This window comes from Ambystoma mexicanum, chromosome 2p (assembly GCF_040938575.1).
Source record: "Ambystoma mexicanum isolate Mex_15411 chromosome 2p, UKY_AmexF1_1, whole genome shotgun sequence".
Taxonomy (NCBI): domain Eukaryota; kingdom Metazoa; phylum Chordata; class Amphibia; order Caudata; family Ambystomatidae; genus Ambystoma; species Ambystoma mexicanum.
In genome coordinates, this window is record NC_090923.1 from 485,654,207 (window position 1) to 485,668,560 (window position 14,354).

The 14,354-nt window shown below is 47.7% G+C and overlaps 1 protein-coding gene and 1 non-coding gene across 2 annotated transcripts in view; both read left to right on the top strand.

Annotated features, from left to right (window-relative positions):
- Positions 1–750: 750 nt before the first annotated feature.
- The window catches only part of IARS1 (isoleucyl-tRNA synthetase 1), a 2,025,584-nt gene continuing 2,011,980 nt past the window's right edge, over positions 751–14,354 (top strand). The window contains exon 1 of the mRNA XM_069643896.1: positions 751–884. The gene's annotated coding sequence lies outside the window, so the exon portion shown is untranslated. The remainder of the gene's footprint in view (positions 885–14,354) is intronic.
- LOC138568164 (small nucleolar RNA SNORA84) lies at positions 12,250–12,383 on the top strand. The gene has a single exon (XR_011302529.1). It is a non-coding gene; the product is annotated as a small nucleolar RNA SNORA84 (small nucleolar RNA).

Sequence of the window (14,354 nt, forward strand, 5' to 3'; positions counted from 1 at the left end):
CATTCAGACGCACCTAAGAGGGAGTTTTTGAGAGAGAAAATCGGGAGACGTAGTTTTTCCCATAGGAATGTATTGGCGTTGGAATTATTTTGGGCGGAAGAACGTGAGAAAAATCAATATTTCTCACTGAAAAGTCGGGAGTCTCCCCCCTAAATCGGGAGGGTTGGTATGAATGATGTGTATGCATGTATGACCTTCCTGCGCACCCCCCTCCCTCAGATCCCCCACCCCCTCCTTGAGCTATTTAGGTGTGCTCCCTGGGCAGTCATCCGCTTCACCCATCCTAGGAAACGGGTCTGCTGTCTTAATTCCTCAACCACCCTTCGTGTGGAAGGTTCCACGATGCGGCTTCGTAAAACTAACAGGGATTGTGAGTAAAAGATTACGTGGAAAAAAAACTCCAGTTAAAAAAGGGCGTTCCTTAGGGGGTGGCTGGCTCTCAAAACGTACATACTGTGAAGAGGAAGAGGAGAACTAGGAGTAATGAAAATTATCATTAAATAATCGGGACATTCATGCTTATAATCAATAGGAAATATTACAATTGCAAAATGGAGGCTAACTGTTCCACTACTTCACGCTACTCCAGCACCTGTTTTTCAGTCCCTCGTCTACTCTATAGTCTATGCGCACAAACGTCGAATAAAGCCCTTCATAAGAACTCTGAGCGCTCTCCTCTTGAAGTCCTTCTTGGTTTAGTCTGCGGACCGAGTCCTTCTTTTATGTTTGTTCAGTGCTGGGGCCCAAGACTGATTTCAATTGGCTGTGGAGGAGTTCCGTTTGGGCTGCTTCCGCTCACGCTTTCTGCCAATTGCATCATCAAGTGGAAGCCGGCAGTAGCGGCAACGTGGAGTTGAGCTGTGATAGCGAAATAGAAACGAAGGGTAAGAGTTGCTATGGTTTCCCGTTGTGGTGCTGGATCTCGGTTGAAATGCAGTACATGAAACTGCAAAGTTATATGACCAGCCTCCAGCGACCCCAATGCCTTCTCTAACATTATTTCACGGACAGTGCTATTATCACAACTAAGCTATCTTCTCTATGGTATAGGTATCATCATCACCATTGGATTGACAGCGCCGTTTCCCAGTCTGCCCACTCCCCTGTCGCTGCTTTATGTGTTGTTTTTCCAATTGTCCCAGATTTGGGGTACATTTCATAATTGGACCTGTTTACACGTGTCTTAGTCCAGTCGAGAAATTCAATTACCCGTGTCTTTTAAATAAAATCTACTTTTTTGGGAGGGCTAGTCAGGTTACAGCTACAGCCATCAACCGATCGGCCTGTGCCTCCTCTTATGGCATGGTCTACTCTGGGCAAAAAACGCTGTCAAAAGACCGTACAGCTGTTGGGTTTCCATCACATTCACACCAAGCCCCCAACGACGGGAGACAGTGTAAAAACATCAGTCCCCCATAATTGCGACTGCTCTTACGCTTGCACATCATGGTGCATTTATTTTGGGAAATAACATTTTTTTTTAAATCAAATTACCTCCACGTTCTCCTCACTTGCCCCATCCTTTTGAGGTACCAGCCTCCATTACATGAACCTTCAAATCGAAAGTGTCCCACTCTGCCACCGTGGGGGTACAACACCCTCTTTGACCCAGAATCAGAGTTAAAAGGGCCCTGTCCTCTGGACTGGGACCTGCAGCCACTCGCTGCTGGGGTTTGAGGGTCAATGGGCCTCATTACGACTGGCGGCCAAGGTATGAACGGTGCCGGTAAGAGACCGGCAGCGTTTATACCGGGCCGCCACATTACGAGTTCTGCAGCAGGTCCCACTCTACGCCTGGCCAGACCAGACGTGCAGAGTGGCATCTGCGAGCAGAACAGGATGCTAACAACGGACCCGTCATTAAATGGGGGCTCAAATGGGAATGGGACATACTGGGTCCCACGAATGGGAATTACTGGGCCTGCAAAGGTCGGAATGGCCCGGTAATTCCCATTTTACAGAACCCGGACCCGAGTTTGGGGGTAGCCATGCCGCTAAAAACAGCATGGCTAGCTCCAAACTCGTAAAGAGGGCCAATGTTTGACGGCCCAAGTACGTGGACAAGGGGAAGGAGAAAAAGTTAAGGGCAGTACTCCTAGGACCCCTACATGGGTAGGGTAGGGGAGTGCTCAGTTGAGAAAGTCGGATCTGCAAACAAGAAGGTGGGGGGGGGGCGTTAATCGGGTGAAGAGGGAGTAGAAAAGTGATGTCCTGTTGGCAGCTTCAGTTCGGTTTTCACAGTGCGCTGAGCATGGGTGTGAATTTCGGATCGATGTGAGTCCTCGTGTGCTGTTGGTGCGCGTTATGTTTGTTGTTGCAGTGTGGTGAAGTGCGTGCGGTTTGCAGTGCAAGAGGGTGGTTGTGTGGATTTCTTGTTAAGTATGCAGAAATTTGAGCTTTTGAGTTAGTGGGTTATATGACTCTTAGTCCTTATAATTCTTGTTCTATGTATCCGGCTGTCCTATGGAGCAGGCATATTCCCATCTGTTTTATTTCTGTTCTTTATGTACCAGGTTAAGGCGTGCATTGTCACCCACTCTGGTATTGGTGCTGTATTTTTACATTCACCCGCTCCCTTCCTTTCCATTTTCTGTCGGTGATCAATTGCTGCCTGTGTTTACTTTGTAGGCCAAGGTGTTATTGACATATCACCCTTACCCTTCCATCCCGATTTCTGCGTGTTCGTTCTTTGGTATGATTCTAGCTTATCTATCTTTCAATTAGTAAGTTGACATGTCGCAGATTGTTCTTCCCTTACTTCAGTTGATGGCGGTAGCTTAGAGAGATAGGGTTTCCTCTATCAGCATTGTTTCGGTTGTGTTTGTGCCCCCTAGGCACTGTTTCTAGTTATGGGGTGAAGAGCCAAGATTTGGGAAGTTTCTTAATAGGAGGTGATCTCTTTCTTTGGTAGCACGTTCCATGGTTTTGAGGTGAGAGAAAGAGGATCCTCCTAATTTTCTTTTGTGTGGTTTTGGTTCCAAATGGATGCTGGATCTGAGTGGCCTTGTTGGCCGGTGTACGTTTATTTTTTCTGTTAGGCAGCGGATTGCTCTGTGCATTATGCACATTGATTTGAACTTGATTTGCTGTTTTATTGGTAGCAAGTGTAGCGTTTTTAGTGCTAGTGTGTTCTCTTCGAGGTAGTTTTGAGAAGCAGTCTGGGTGCCGCATTTTGTATGCATTGGAGTTTTTTATTTATTTTTTAGAAGTCGTTCTGGCATGCCCAGATATAAACTATCAGCGTAGTCTACTTTGGACATGATGAGAGCGATGACAGTGAGTGTTTTGTTGGCGAATGACAGGAATGGTAGGATCCTTTTTACTGCTCGCAGGAGAAGGAAGCATTTCTTGATTAAAGTGTTTACTTGTGGCTCTAGAGTAAGCTTGTTGTCCATCCGGACTCCCGGGTTTTTTACAATCGATGATGGGTCTGGAGTGGTACCAAGTTCTGTTGGCAAGGGGATGTAGTGGTTGTCCCTCCCCTCCCCCCCCGTTTTTTGTGGTGATCCTTATTTCTGTTATGCCTGGGTTGAGTTTGAAATAGTTCGAGTTCATCCAGTTGTAGGTTTCACGAAGGCAGCTCTCTAATTTTGGGTTTTCTTCTTGTATTTTGTAGACTATTTGTGTGTCGTCAGCGTAGTTGCAACAGGTGAGGCCATGTCTTTTTAATTTTAATTAGTTGAGACATGGCGATGTTGACTAATAGCGGGGAGAAGGATGATCCTTGTACTCTGCATGAGGATTCTCTTGGGTTGGATTTGAAAGGTTTGATCCATATTCATTTTTTTTTTTGGCATTTTTATATAGCGCTACGAACCCTCGGGTATCTGAGCACTGCTTATTATTACCCACGGTGCGTGGTGCTCATTTATCGACCTCGGAAGGATGAAAGGCTGAGTTTGGCCCCGCCGGGATTCAAACCTGTGCTAGCAGGCTCTGCACGATGTCAAGCGAGCGCTCTACTCGCTGTGCCACTTGACCGGCTATACAATATGGGTTCTGTTTGTTAGGAAGGATTTGATGCATTGTAAGGCGCGGTCAGTAATTACAATTTCTTCCAATCACATGATGAGGATATCGTGGTTAACTGTGTCGAATGCTGCGGATGGGTCTAGAAATATCAAAGCGGTACTATTGTCTGAGTATGCGTTTGCCTTTAGATCAGCCCAGATTGAGAGACGTGCTGTTTACGTTCCTCTCATTGGTCTAAAGCCTAATTGTGCCTGGTCCAATAGGCGGTGCATTCTTGGGTTGTTCTATATATGTATGTTTAACCGGGTACAGGGTGTTGGAGATAGGTCTGTAATTGGAGAGGTCCTCCACGTTTCCTGCTGTATACTTGAAGAGCGGCTTGATGTATGCTGAATTGAAGGACTGTGGCACTCTCCCTGTTGCAACTGATTGGTTGGAGACGTTTCTGTAGTAGTCCGTGGGTGTTCCTTGTGAGAGGATTGATTTGTATATGTCTGGGGGGGGAGCAGAGATCCGCGGGGGAACCTGTTTTGTTGCTTTTGTTTACCAGTTTGACGAATGTCTCCACTGATATTTGGGGGAAGCTTCAGATTCGGGCATTCCTCGTTGGGTGGGTGGGTTGCATTTTGCAGTCGCATGGTCTGCTTTGGATGGTCTGTTCGATGGTCATGATTATGTTTTTGAAATGGTCTGCAAGGTCATTGCATAGTTTCTTCAAAGGTATTTGTGGTGTTGCTGCAGCCAGGTGGGATTTTTATTTTGTTTATGATTTTAAAGAGTTCTTTTTCGGTGTTTGGTGCTTTGAAGATATTGTTTTCGTAGCATTTCCTCTTTGCTTTTTGTATGAGCGGGTATGTTGTTGGAATTTGAATGTCTTTTTGCAGTCGTTTTTGATCCTCCATTGTAGTTCGTTTTTTTTTTTTTTTTCTTTTCATGGCGCTGAGTAGTGGGGTAAACCATTTTGCCGTTGCTCTTTTGCGTGATGGTGTAAAAGAATTTTCTTTGGCGATCTGGTATGTTGTTGTAGTGAAATAGTTCTATTTTCTTTTTTTTTTTTTTAGTCCAGGTCAGCTTCGTCCATAGTTGTTGCTTGTGGTTTACTGATTTCCAGTAGTTAAGTTGCAGTTTTTGATGGTTCTCCAGTTTCTTTTCATGATGATCGGTGGCCTGTCCTGCTGCTTGATTATTGGTGTGGCCAGTGTGATTACGAAGGGAATGATGAGGTGGTTTCTCCAGAGGATCTGAATTGGTGGCGCCGTGGTAATGAGTTTTGTGTTGGCAACGATTGCGTCAAGTGTATGTCCTGCCATGTGGGTTGCTCCTTTGACTAGTTGATGTAATTTCATTATTGCTAATTGGCTGGCTAGAGATTTTTGTGTGATTGTGGTTTCTTCATCAAACCAGATGTTGAAGTCACTGAGGATAATCAGGTGATTGTGCTTAATGGCTAGGTTGGTGATTGCTTCTGTGAAGGTGTCTACAAAGGTTGCATCGCAAGTTGGTGGTCTGCATACCAGTATGAATTTCAGCTTTGTTGATGGGCAAAGGATTAGAGATTTGCAGTTATCAATGTTCAATGGGTCGTCAAGTTTATTTTCCAGGTGTTGTGGATTATTGCCAATCCGCCACATCTTTTGGTTTTACTGTTGCTTCGATGCACTTGAAGTTATCAGGCAGGAAGTAACGAGTGATCTTGTAGTTGTCATCTAGCCATGTTTCAGTTGTTGATACCACAGTCATATAGGAGGTCGTAGATTTTGGTGGCATGTTTGCACATTGACCTTGCATTGATTAGATTGCAGTGGATCTTTTTGGTGTGGTTCGGGTTATTTGTTGCTGCCTGTTTTGATTTGACGGTGTTGAATTGGGGTGCTTCTGTGTTGATGTCGGTTGGTTGAGGTTCCGTGGATGCTGCTTCGTCATTGAATCATCGGTCTGTTAGAATGATAGTTGGGTTGTTGACTTCTACTGCTTCATCTCCTGTGGTTTGATGTGGATATCGGTAGTGCCCTTCTGTTCTTGTGATATATGAAGTAAGGGGATTAGTATCATCCCTTTCTCTTCTTGGGTCCTACTGTCTTTTTTTCGGTTGTTTGGGGGAATTCTTTGCCTGTCTGGAGATGTCGTTGAAGTATCGAGGTTCTGCGGTTGTTGTAAGGATTTTTCTTTTACGATGTTTGTTCTGTTGGTTTATTATTTGGTGGGGTTTGTTCTGTATTCAAGGCAGATTCTACTGGAGGTGGTTGAGTTTGTGTATCCTTATTAGTTGTTCTATGGTCCTGCTCTCTTTGTCTGCGGTCCTCGGTGGTAGGAGTCCACTCCCCTGACCTGAGAGGCCACCAGGGACACCAGATGCGATCCACCCCACCCCCCAGGAACCTATCTGAGCTGCCAGAGCATTCAAGGAGCAGCCTGATTTTCCCCCATCCCCCTGGCGTTGACATATGCCAATGACCAAAACTGCCCGGCCTTCCAAAAACACCTGAAGTACAACAGGGCCCGGAGAATTGCGCACAACTCTCTCCAATTGAATGAACAACGGCCCTCCTCCGAGTCCACAACTCCTAGGCCAAGAGGATGTCCAACGCTGGCCCCCCCAACCCCTTTCGCTGGCGTCTGTAGTAAGAGTGGTCACAGCAGGACAGACCAGGGACATCCCCGCCCAGAGACTCAGAACCTGCAACCACCATAGCAAGGAGACCCTCAGAGCCGGAGATCAAGGCCTCGTAAGCTTGGGAGGCCCGGGAGCCAGTGGGAGAGTAGATAGGACACCAGAGGACGTAGATGAAGACGAGCCCAAGGAACTAGAAAGACGCAAGATGCCATGTGCCCCTGAAGCATAAGCAACAGGCGAGCCGTGACATACCGCCTCCTGAGAACCCTGAGCAGAACAGTCAGCAGGCGATTGACCATCTCCTGGGACAGAAACTCTCCCCATCCTGGTGCAAATCTGAGCCCCTATGAAAACCAGATCCTGAGAGGGCTCCATATGAGACTTCTGCCTGTTCACCAGAAACCCCAAGTCCTGCAATGCCTGGCAGACCAGCTGGAGATGAGTCAGGACTGTCTGCCAGAGAGCCGCCTTGACCAACTAGTCGTCCAGGTAGGGAAAAATCGGAATGCCCTTTGGGTGCAGATGTGCCACCAGGGGAGCCACCAGCTTGGTGAAACCCCTGGAGGCCGAGCGCAACCCAAATGGGAGCGCTCAGAACTGAAAAGGCTGGGATCCTACTGCAAAACAGAAGAACTTCATGTGGCGGGGCAGAGAGCCACATGGTAATATGCATCCTGGAGATCCAGAGATGCCATCCAGTGCTCCCTGTGCAACATCGGGAGAATGTTCTGCAAAGTTTCCATTTTGAAGTGTTCCTTCTGGACGAAGCAGTTCAGAGCTTTGAGGTCCAAGAGGAGGTGAGACTTCCCTGAGGTTTTGGGGACCAGAAATGCCAGTGAATAGAAACCCCGACCCCCGGGCAGGGAATAGGGCATAATAGCTGCCTTCAGTAACCACTGGGAAAGAGCAGCAGCCATAGCCAACCTCTTGGTCAGTGATCTGGGAACAACAGTTCGAGCCATGCCATGTCCTGGACATGGGAAGACAGGAAGATGACTCGATAACCCCTCCGAACGGTGTCCAGAACCCAGGAATCCGAGCACCACTTGTCCCATAACAGAAAAAACAGCCAGAGACATCTGCCCCCTGGCCTCGCCAAACCATCAGGACTTCTGTACCGGGCCCTGACGTGAAGAGCGCAGAGGACCACGGCCCACCCTTGTTCTCCGAAAATAGTGGGAGGAGGAACCAGAGGAAGATTTCTTTACCAGCCAGGTAGACTTGTTTATTGATTTGTATTGCGGCATAATTTTGGCAGCGTGTTTGTCGGCACAAAACACTTTATGCTCTTTATCCTCAAGCAAATCACTAAAAAGTTTGGACCCGTCAAAAGGAAGTTTAAGGGCAGCCATCTTCCGAGAACCTTCTGTTTTTCAATTCCGCAGATGCACATGCCTCTGGGCTGACACCCCAGCACCCATGGCCATGGCCGAGCCACGCACTCCATAAAAAGCCAGATCGGACAAAAGTTCATCCTGCTGCTGCACCTCTGCCAGCAGAGGGGCACAGTCAGAACCCCCATCCACAGCCATTTTTTACTTCCTGAAACACTCGGCACAGTCTCTACAGTGTAAGAGCTGTAGATATTCGCCCTGAGGGCCAAATGTGCACCAGCATGAATCTTCCTCAAGCTGGGATTAACCCTAAGGTCCACTGGGTCCTGGACAGCTACCTCCTCGGCTGACAGAGTGACCCACCAGACTGGCGAAGATATCAACCTCAATTGAATCTGAGAGCAACGTCTCATCCGCTTTCACTGGGTAGAGTTTGGCCATAAAGCTGGGCATGGCAATCTTCTCTGGGTCACGCCATTCACGTAAGATCTTGGTCCGGATATCAGAAACCAAAGGCAACCCCCTTCTCGGGGTATGCTTATACTGGCGAATAGTGGGGTCAGTCCCCTCCACTGGTACCAAGGGCTCTGAAAAACCCATGCAGTCCCAAACTTGAGCAAGCACCACCTCCACTCTTCCCTGTCCAGCTATTTCCCTTCTGCATCAGCTGATGACGAACAGGAAGTGGCAGAGGAGGACTCTGCGCCAGAAGATGAGGGTGATGAGAATGACCAACGCCAGAGCTTGTGCCCATGGATATGGCCATGATGCCTTAGCAACGTCTTTGAGTTTTTCCTGGATAAGGAAAAGTGCCTTGATTTCTTCTCTTCACCTGACCTTTGCAGAAGGAAAAAGGACACGGTTAGGTGCTTGAGTTTAGCAGAGCGCTTTCCCATGGTGTGCAGTAACAAAAAAACAGGAACGCCACTTGCTGAGCATATATTTCAACTGCAGGCTAGGAGAAAAAAAAATGGGAGGAAAACGAACCATGTATCCCCTTGGGAACAGGCCTTTAGTTTCAGTGTTTTCCTCAGAGAAACATGAACAAGAAAATTCCCCCTCCCCTCCGGAGGCGGAGCCAACCTGCCCCCGGAAGGTACATCTAACAGCCGGTACGCCGCACTGATTTAAAACAGAACGCTGAGCAGGAAACACTGGGATGTGAAGAGGCGTGCAAATGCTCCCCACTCCGCCCCCCGCAACCCCCCCTACTGGAGCACACATGCTTCCCGCCTCCTTACCGTAGCCCGGGCTCTGCAGGACCCAGGTAGCGATGCCTCCACGCCGCCCTTGGGCCAGGCCAAAAAACGGGAGAGGTTTCCTGCTTAACCGTGACCCAAGCCCCGCAGGGGGCCCGGGATCACACCACACCTGGAGAAAACAGAGGCCCCACCACACAGTCCCATCAGGGGGCATGCAACTGTAGCTCCCCAGAGCCCCGTGCCGGGAACAGTCCAAGAAAAGTGGATGATGTAGGTTATGGGGAGGAGTTATAGGAAATTAAAGAAATGGAAGAAGGTCCTGCGTCGGAGGAAGGGGCCTCATGAGGTAAGTACTGTGACGAGGAAAAGTGGATGTGGAGGTGGAGGTAATGCAGTAATAACCGCTAGATATGTGACACTGATGCAATAGTAGCACCCAGATCTTGGACACATCGATGGAGGGAGAAAGGGCCTCACCAGGGGGACACCAGTAAATACAGTAGCAGTAGTAACAGTAACACAAAGGCAGGTCATAATCAGAAAGCCTCCGTTTTGAATTCCTCAATAGTGCCATTTGGTGCAATTCTGATAGACGGCTGTCTCTCAGTCAGGTTGTCTGGGACAGTCTGGCTAGATATGTGAGGCTGCTCTCTGGTGCATGTGGCTGTGGTAGAATCTACTGAAACCAATTTTTGATTTTTGGCTTAGGGCTATCTGAGACTTTTGTTCCTTAGAGCAATATATGGCTTTGAGGTACAGGCTAACTAGATGCAGAATATGGCTATTAGTGCCTTATGTGGTTTGCCTCTATTGGGCTAGGGGTCGAATCCAACTGCGATAGGACTCAACAGGTGGGGTTAGAATGATTTTCAATGAGTTTGGACAATTTACAGAGGAGCATCGCGTACGGTATCCTACCTTGTCAGTCGCTGTTGGTTGATGGCTGCAGGCACCACGGGCAAACACGGTCTGGAGCTGCTTCTTTGGGAGCGGTCCTTAGCCAAAGGTGCTGCACGGGCAGTGGGCTGCCCTAGGGGGTGTGATTAAGAGCCTCCCTCCTGGAGGGAGACAGCCAGGCAAGGGGCAGGGGAGAGGTCACACAGGTGCGTCAGAGAAATGGAAAAAAGTCCAGGAGGCAAGTGCAACTGGCTGCCAGGAGCAAGGCAGAGACACACCTGACTAATTTAACCAATTGCAAGGAGGGGGCTGAGGGGGCGGGTACTGGGAGAAAGCCAGAGACAAACTAAGGACTACACCCCAGAGACTGCACACTCTAGATATAGGCCAGCTCAGAAAAACAGGGTTAGAAGCTACAGAAACACAAGCGAAACCCACCAGAATAGCTCACACTGGTCTAAAAGCGATTGAAAAAAAACACTGCAACCCCTCCACAGGAGCACATGAAACGGGCCAAAAATGGATTACAATCAATGTACAACTACTCACTGAGCATCAACCAGCCCCTAAGGCTGCTTCCCAAGTGGCTTGCTTAGGCGATCTTTTGAAATTGCCGTCCAGAAGGGTGTGCCAATTTAAACATACGGACGTGTGTAGTTAGCTGATAAGTTAGCAACGTGTGTAGTCTGGACCATTTAGTGTTTTGCGGCCGGTTTATGATAATCTGAGGAGAAAAAAAGCATGTAAGCGGAGGTATGTGGAGTGACCCCCGCTGAGCAGTCCCACGTATCATTAGCAATGTTCTCTGGCAGGGGTAATCAAGGAATGGCGTTTAGAGATTCCAGAAGGCAAAGGCCTTAAAGTTGCCCTTTAAATGTGCAAAGTTGTTTGGTGGCTCATTGGAGGACAGTGTGCGTAATATTTTCAAGATGAATAATCTCTGGAAAGCGAACGTATCCTAACTATTCAAGGATGTACGTTTTCATAACATGGTCAAAACTTTGTTGCCCTCACAGAGCCAACAGAAGACGATGGACCGGTTTTCTCAGAATTATTCCAAGTCCCACTTGGGGGAGGAGATGCAGAAGTATTTATTGGCCGAGGAAGCATGTGGGTTGCCCCGCTATGATATTCTATAACAAATGGGGGCACTGAGCATCCGATGACAACCGGGTGGTGTAGCTATGATACAAACCAGTTCAAGGTTCCTCTCACATAGTCGGGACCCATTATCACGCAATGGTCGAGAGGTGAGCACCCATTATCACGCCATGATATGGCTGAGAGGTGAGCCCAAGAGACGGCCAGTGGGGTCATCTCCATGTGGCGGGATTCAAGGTTTTGTTCACCTGGAGAATTGGATTGGGATAGCATGCTTGTTGGGTCAGTTGGAGGACGACTTACTATGTGCTCCTGCTTCTCCTGGGGGTGTTGGTGAACTGCGAGAATTCTCATCTCTCGTCTCAGGGTTTGACGTTCATTGGTGATCAGTTTAGGATGTGCATGGCGGATGGTCCTGCTCCCGATGATTCGGTAAATGGGTCTGCAAGACTTAGTGATGCGATTGGTGAGGATGGAGATGGCGACAGTCTGTATGCTGGTTTAAGTGCAGGCGCATATGGCTTCATACATGTTTGTAGGGCTGAGGGAGATATTGTGCCTGAGGCCTCTGGTGTCCTGCTTGCATCGGCATTGGTGTCTGGCCTCGTTGGAGTTCGAGATAACTGTTGCTTTTGACCCGAGCGCTGTAAGACAGTTTTTATTGCTGTCTGAACTTGAGCAAGCTGAAGAAATGTTGTTTGCTGATGCGATCAATGCCAATTATTTTTACCACCAATGTCATCCGCACGGAGTGGGGAGAGTGACTCTCCTCAACTTCCTTTTTCCTGCATATCTTTGAGAAAATATGTGCAAATCGTCTCCAATGAAGTAGTTTTTATTTTCCATTATATAAAACGGATTGAATGGATGCAGATTAGAAATCCAGACACCTACATCACTCTGCCATACTCTTCCTTATTTGGGGCAGATTTCCTTTTCGTGGTGAAATCCAGTAGTAGTAGGCACCCATGAACAGAATATTAGTTTCTCTTGCCAGAATGCTATGCATAAAACACAGTACCCACCCATGCACGACTCACCTAGGCCACCAAAATCGGATCAGATCTTGCACTGCCTTTCTTCATGCTGGTTTACCTTTTCAAAAGCTTTTTTTCTGTTAATTTGTGGTGCCCTGTGGTTTCTGAAGACTGTTAACCAGTGCAGCACTTCAGTTTATAAAAATGGGCCAACAGTAACACAGTGATTTTTGCATGGCATCTGCAATCGCACTGCAGCAACCATAGCCCGGTCACTGTTACATTCTGAAAGCGATATATTAATGACTTGCGTTACATTTTCAACTTTTGTTTGAGCTCTGGTTCTTCGCTAGGATTGGAATTTAGGTTGCAGTCCATTGGTTCCCCACTGAGTCATGATGGGCCTGCATCCTGTAATTGAGTGGCCCGTTTTGGGTGCAGGACTTTGTAGTATGTGATTATGTTCCCAATATTGTTTTAAAACCCCTTCAAAGTCGCCAGCCACCCTAGCACTCAGTTGATAGGACCACCACACAGTAAAGCCTGCTTTCATTTAGCACAGAGTTCATAGACCCACCAAATAGTAAAATGCACTCTTCATTTTCAGGATTGCCCTAATGAATATTTACGAGAAGAAATCTCACACACGATTTTCAGTGGTGAATACACCTATTATTTTGGCGTCATTTAGATATCCCTACGATCTTTAATATTTGTTGGCCAACAAGATGAGTGCAGCCCAACTTTCCCACTATAATTGTCTGAAATTGGTCAGCCAACCCGTCAACCTCCCAGATGCTTTGACCTACCACTCTCATCAGCTCCAGCCAGCATAGGGAAGGGGAAATGTAGGCACAATTAAAACATCTGGAGAGTGATATGCTGGCTATCCCCACTTCTAGTCTAATGCAGATGAAATCCTTGGTGGTCATTCTAGTCATTTGACACAAGCAAGTATGGCCATTACAATGTGTGTGGTGGATAGCTAATCTCTATAATGGCGTTCAAGAAATCTTTGATTAATTTCTCTGGCCTCTCTGCACTTCATGTGATGAAATGACTACTGCTCTGCAGGAATCGCAGACGACCAGTGGTTAAACTGACTACTTAGCCTTAACACTTCTGCAAACCAACAGTAATTCCAATCATAAAGATAAAACTGGCACAGCCAAGTGTAATACCTCCTATTGCCTTTTGTGGTAACGTGGGCTGAGGGAAGGCTACGCTCTTAGAATGGGTGTGAATGAGATGACCGGAGAAACCTGCACAGCAACGGTCCAGAATAAAGGAATATCCAAAAATATATGTACTTTTAATCATACACACGGAGTGTGTGGGAGTGTTCCTGGTGTTCATTACTCTGACTCCTCTGTTTGCTGCAACTTGCTGCTGCTTTGAGTAACTTTTCCAGCTCTATTGAACACACTGTTGAAAAACCCACCTCCGGACGTGCAGCGTCGCAGAGTGTGTGGGAGTGTTCCTGGTTTTCCCGGTGCTTCCGGCGCGACAAGGCGGAGAAGAGGACCCCCGGACAAAATGATCCTTACTGGATCGCATTCGGAGACAGGAGACTGCCGCGACCGAAAGAGGTGGAGCGCCCCTGATGAGTGACACCAGCCGCCAACTTTCTCAGCTGGATGTGCTTGCCGAAATGGAGTCTACGAAACCGCGTCTCCAACTGTCTATGCAAGTAAGTGAAGCCCCCCGCCTTGCTCTCGAGACGGTTTGTCATCCGAAGGAATGAGTACTATTTGTCCTGCGCCGAGGCTCTGTTCTTGTGAACTCCGCAAACAAGCCTTATTAAATAACTTGCACGCTGCTTCTGTTGGTCCCGCAGAATTGTAAAGTCAAATGGCTGTTACTCGCAGTCTCTCCTTGGAGATCCTGTCGGGAATTCACATCTTGGATCCAGAATTAACGGAGAGTATAACAGAGTTCGCGGAGTTAACGGGAAGAAAAAAATGGGACCATTGGCTCTGTGAGACTCAGCAAAGTATTTTGGCTCACAATGGGACTAAGAAGTTGAACCAAACGGATTTGCCATTCGATTATGGAGGCAAATGTGCCACGAATTGGGTCCCTCGACCGATCACAAGCGATGAAACCGATCCCTTCACTGAAAGTCCTAACATGGCTCCTTGTTGCAAACCATCGGCAAGAACGCCAGGTTATCAAGGCTATCAAAGAAGACAACATCCCACTGAGACCAAATGCACAAATCGAAAACGTACCTGGGCATACTCCTGGAGATGTTCGG